We start from the raw sequence: 6,000 nt of genomic DNA, 5'->3' as shown, positions 1-6,000 counted from the left end.
CGCTATATAAGTAGTTTTATTATTATTATTATTATAGTGGAGAACGTTGCAAAGTTGAACTGACTTCCAGTAAATAAGAACATTCAACTAAATATACTCAAGTTTGCTCATAAGTAGCTATATGATGAAACGTTTCCTGGATATCTTGAATTAAATGTACACAAGGTCAGTGCTTATAGCTTATGATCTTCAATTGCTTCTGTCCTTTCTATTTCGAGAGAATCAGGAACATTTTAGCACTCGGCAGCAACCACTTTTAATATGCTCCCTGTAGCTATTAGAAACACAATTGAGTACAATTCCTTCTGTCTTAGTGTGAAGAGACAGCTTTTAAGTAAGGAACTTTAAGCAGCAAACACCATCGTAAATCTTTTTTTTAATTTTATATGTATATTCTTCTTCTTTAGAGTTGATTTATAGTGTAGATAGTGTAGTCGAAGAACCTCACTTTGTTGGATACTCTGCAAAAAATCATTATCATTATCATTATCGAGTGAAAAAAAAGTGGTAAACAGCGGTTCCTGAAGAATCAAATAGCAAATTGTTTATTCCAGTACAGAAACACTCGTTAGTCAGTTACAGGGGTGACGCCAGCAGAGCTGTTCTTGAAGCGCAAACCTCGTACCAAGTTCACCATCTTACGAACAAACTTGCGAGAGCATATTCAAAACCAACAAGTTAAACAGCAATGGCAACATGAATCGTGTCAAGTTTCAAGAATTTGGCCACGCAAGACTGTGAGTGTACGAAAGAGAGGAGAAATGGGCTCCAAGTATAGAGATTAGGAGACTGGGTCCTTTAACCAACCTGGTGAGAAATGGGCGCCAACTACATTATGTCCATATTGATCACCTTCTGAAGACCCATCGTCATCTTGCTAATGAACAAGCTGATGCTGACCTTGAAAGAAAGTCAGACTGGTTTCCAGAAATCTCGGCTGCACATGTTGCTGATGTTGCATTCGAGCCAGTGCCGAAGCTCCAAAGTGAAAGACTTGCGGTTTCACAGACGGCAGTTCCTTCAGTTGAAGTTCCAGTGGCTAAGACAGTTTCGGAAGATCCTGAGCCAGCATACAAGTCAGTATCTGGACTCCAGACAGTGCAAAATCAAGTTGAAGTTCCTGGCTCACAAATCCAGCCTCAGCCAAAATGCTTGGATTTTCCTGTTCTAAAGAACTCACCAAGGAAGGAGGAACACTAGTATCCCAGCAGAGAAAGAGAGGCTCCAGATAGGCTTAAGCTGTGACATTGCTTACAATGGCGATTTTGACATTGCGTATAATAGGGTCATTTTTTATTGTTCTTTTCAAATGCTCCCATCATCTGTCTAACACTCTTACTGGGAGCTGGGATGGGAGTTCTTAGAGCAGGCACGGGCGTTTATAAAGTTCATCGAGTTTATGATTTATATGCTGCAAAGAAGAAAGGTCAGATTGTTAATATAGCCAAAATGGCATGTTCAGCGTAAGTGGCAAGTATTGAGCATGCAGTAATAATTTTTTTTATTTCAAAGCTGGCAATTTGAAAATGTGGACGCCGAAAAGTGTATGCCGTCAGATTCAATAAAAATAGTAGGTTTTAGTAGTAGTAACTTTTAAGAGAGCAGCGGAAAGGCTTCATGTTGTGAGACATCTAATGATAGTGATGAAGATTTTACAATCAATTCCAAAAAGCCTAAAGTTTGTAACCAAGGAGATATTCAGATTTAAATTCAGAAATAAGTGAGATCAAGTCAATGGTTATCGATATAATGCAAGTCAACCAAATCTTGTCCTTGTCAATTGGAGTTGTAAAACTCCTACGAGATGCTTTCATCTGCAAATTCTGTCATGTGGCACCTATGAAACCCTCACTCATTGCCACAAAATGCTTTAAGAGCCTGTTTGGTTGCAAGGAGTGTACTAATGCTTGGTATGAAGGGGTAGATGGGCTAAGTAAGAAATGCCTATATTGCAAGGGATATGCCTTTACTTTTCAGTTTAAGGGCATGCATGAATTTTTTGTTGGGGTATGAGAATGAGATTTAACCATGTGTGAGGAAAATAGTGCCAAACGTTAATCTGATACAAAGATGCACTTTTGTTGTGTTAACAAGCTGTTTATGTTTTTACCCAAACTATTACTCGAGCTTTAATTATTGTAGCTTCCGTGTGTCAAGTGATTTTGTAAACCCATCATATCCATACGTCCCTTTGAAGTAAATCTGTATGTTACTTGAAGTTGTAATATAATAAAGTTTAGATGAACATGTTCAAAATGGTCACCCTTTATTAATTATAAACTGCCAGTACACGGCTCTAAAGGACAATTTTATATATGAGATTGTGTGCAAATAAATTCCAGCAGTTGTCAGTATAATATGAAAATATTAATGCCATGCTTGTTACTACAGTACTGAGAAATACTAAGGTATTTCATAATATATCTTTACAACTTTTCAGAATTGTTAGATTTTCAGAGAAATAAACATCGACATTCAACAGGAAAAGTAGTTTTTATCATCATGACTGCTGATAGAACAATCATTTTGGATTTAATGCTGTTGTTTGGTCAATAAAAAAGGGTAACCGTTGTTGGAGAGGGTAATGGTTGCCATTTACCAGACTATAGAAGAAACCATCAAAGGTGGGATAAATGGCTTTGAAGTTATCATTATGCAGTTTCTGGAGCTCGTGGTTTCCAGTAAAGAGGTCAACCCTAAATACTTCAAGAAAAGTCACATGCCCACCTTCATTTTCATGAGCAGCAGCAGCTGCTGCACTTGTGGGAAGTTTGTGTATAGATGGGAAAACAAAAGTCTTGTTATTGTCCACTGTGCATTTGTTTGGAACTCCTTTCCTCTTTGAAAATACAAATAAAAACATGTTTTAACAACAGCATGATTAACAATACGGAGTATAACAATATGTTATTACCAATATAAGAACTATAGGACTACAGTTCTGCCAGCAATTTGAGATGTTTGTGATTTGAATGTGGTATTTTTAAGCAGGGAGCTTTTGTTTCCATTTTCCAGCGCCTGAAAGAACATTTCGTACTTTGGTACATAAATGTAACTTTTAGAGTAGGATGTGTCTATGTTAACCGGGAATAGTATGATTGTTCCAAAGGCTCATTACTTGTCATATTCCAATATCTGGAACCCTAGATGCAAACCATGACACGAAGAACTTGATCATGTCATCATCCATATTCAAGAGGTCTTCATTTACCATAGAATTCAGTTCTCTCCCTATGGGGTGCTTGACATGGGCGTTAAACTCCATCCATTTGCTTTCAGCTGGATGAATCTTAAAAGAAAGAATTAAAACATTTCTGTGTCTATAAATGGATGAAGCACCCCTTTATACTGTACCATACATTAGCACAGCGAGATCAATTTTCAAACCAGCAAATATCACTGCATGACAAAAGCATTATCTTTAAGCAGAATGAACATCGTATTGCCAATCACACCCACAGCAAGATGGCAAAAGCCCCAATCGCGAGGCGCCGCCCAGCTGATTGCATCACTGTCCGTGATTTAGTCCACCTCTTCTCCACGCACAACAAGACGACAGCTTGTAACTGCTATTAGGTCGTAAAAGTAACCAGCTCTTTCTGGAACATCACAAAGTTTGTTGGCTTTCAACTTCGAAGCACATCTTACTATGTGAGGACATCGATTGCCACAGGGTTCCATCTGAAGTAAAATACTTTCGAACATCAGTAATCGACAGTGATACTGACTCCTCATCGGATGAAGCCCTTCCACCACAGCCAGTACCTTCCCCTCCATCTCCACCTGTCATACCAAGTGCAATCTCGACACCTGCTACTCAAGAGGTTTCTGATGTCAACCTTCCTGCTGAATGACATAAGCCTGCAAAGACGCTCACCCTGATAATAAAAAAGAGGAGAGAAAGTCGCACTTCAAAAAAAGAGCAAGAAAACTAAGAGGATGACTGAAAAAGAAGACCCACCTGTAGCCATCAACATTGGCATCATGCGATATACTGAAGAGGAAAATATGCTTAAGCCCCAATGAGGAAAAACTCTCCCTGTAAGAATTGGTAGAACAGCAGATGGGAAGGAGCTATTAAGGTTAGCAGTAGCAGAGCACTCGAAGCATACTGCTAATGAAATTACTCATAGCACTCCTTTAACATACAACTTGCTGTACCCAGATGAGATAGAAGTAAATAAACCTAGAGAATCTGACTAAGCATTCAGCTTACAAGAATACAAAGCTGAACTGGTTACACCATACAACAGGATAACATTTTATCTTTGTTCTTCATCAGATTACTATGATCATAATTTCAAAGGTTTTGCTAACCCAATTTCTGATGATGGAGATGACAAGAAAGACAGTGAGAAGGATTCTGAAGACCCAGGTGAACCAACACAAACAAAAATAACCAAGTACACTGACAGTGGCTCTATCAAGATAACCACTGCTGTTAAAGCATCAGATGCAAACTCTGTTTCTGTTAAACCTCCTTCTTATATTGCAACTAGCCTTTCTGATCCTTTCACAACAAGTGATATACCCACTTCTCTTCTTAGTAGTTCATCTTCTGGTTCATATACTACTACAGCATATAACAGTTCTGGATTTAAAACACTCAAATAAATTTTTCCACAGCTCCCCGAAAAGAAGATATTCGATGTTTTCAGCAGTAGCCAAGACATTGAAACAGCTATTACCACACTCTGCGAGAATGCAAATGGAGGATAGCATAACTCGCTTCAATCATATGCTTCTGTCATTGACATAGAAATGCTGGTGGCATTTTAGGCCGATTATTCACCTTTTGTATTTGCTTAATTTTTTTCAAAATCTGAATACGTGCCATGCAAGAGGATCTTTATTAGATGAGCATGGAATGGGTGCGGTGTTTTTTGGGAGATCAGGGACTGTATTTTTGACAAGAACAAAAAATTGAACACACTAATGGTTTTCCTCATTGTATTCATATCAATACAGTGAACGAGAAGACATTTTTTTAAGTGATTCTAAAATTGACAAATATTCACATGCCCTTTATAAGATAATTATGAAAATTGCTTGGGAAAAATTGTTGGGAAAAAACGGCAAAAGTCACCTTTGGTCACACACGGTCAATCACAAATGCAGGCCTCAGTTTGTTTTGCTCCCATTACAGTGGTTCTTTAAAAACAATTAAAGAAAAATACATTTTGAATGTGTGAAAGGAAAACATAGCCTTCAGTTTGAAGCAAAGGTCAGAGAGCACAACTTTCATACCTGAATATTCCGCTTTAAGTGTTCCTTGATAAAGTCATCCTAGCAGACATAGCAGCTCTTGGGTTTCAGCAAAACATCCTCGCATTTCAATTTTACCAGCCAAAGTTTCCTTAAATTTTCGTTTTTGGGTAGCTTGCAGAAGCTTACTCCTATCCCTTTTGTATTTTTGTAGGTACTATGACAGTTAACCATAGTTTAAATCTCATAAGAAATAATCGTCAGTAGGGACAATCAGGTCAAAGTGTTCAACAAGGCTTGACTATTGTCACGTCATAGCTGACATCATATCCAGGACGGAGTTTTTCTAATCGCAAAAATTGTGAATAAGACCAACTTCGAAGCACTACTGTCACAATTGCAAGGCAAACTGGACAAAATGGCAATTATTTTAAAGTTGCCAAGGAAAAGCTCTTGTGATTGAAGTAAAATTTTTGTAAACTGTACCTCCCCCTTGAGTCAATATAATTGTATTTGAAGTGTGCACACTTCTTTTCCTTTACAAAAATATTAATTTAACTCTCAGTAATAATACTGTAAGTTACATCAATATTAATAATTAATATAATACTTAATATTAATTTTTAAAATTATTCTTGTTAACATCTCACTTTGTTATACTGTTTATTGCATAATTTCAATTTATTTCTTTTTACCCAACAATGGATGATGTTTCATCCGAAATATGTTTTGTTTTCATTAAACAAAATATAAAAAAAAATTAACTTCAAAAGCATTATGCGTTCATCAAAGCAA

The 6,000-nt window shown here is 37.2% G+C and overlaps 2 pseudogenes; one reads left to right on the top strand and one right to left on the bottom strand.

The window, feature by feature from the left end:
- Positions 1-2,521: 2,521 nt before the first annotated feature.
- Positions 2,522-3,265, bottom strand: LOC149037459 (uncharacterized; annotated as a pseudogene).
- A 65-nt stretch (positions 3,266-3,330) lies between these two features.
- Positions 3,331-3,935, top strand: LOC149037458 (uncharacterized; annotated as a pseudogene).
- The last annotated feature ends 2,065 nt before the right edge of the window (positions 3,936-6,000 follow it).

Source organism: Pocillopora damicornis, chromosome 11 (genome assembly GCF_964200805.1).
Source record: "Pocillopora damicornis chromosome 11, jaPocDami1.2, whole genome shotgun sequence".
In the NCBI taxonomy this organism is placed as follows: Eukaryota; Metazoa; Cnidaria; class Anthozoa; order Scleractinia; family Pocilloporidae; genus Pocillopora; species Pocillopora damicornis.
The sequence above is the reverse complement of the archived record's forward strand: the minus strand, read 5'-3'. Positions and strand labels throughout refer to the sequence as shown.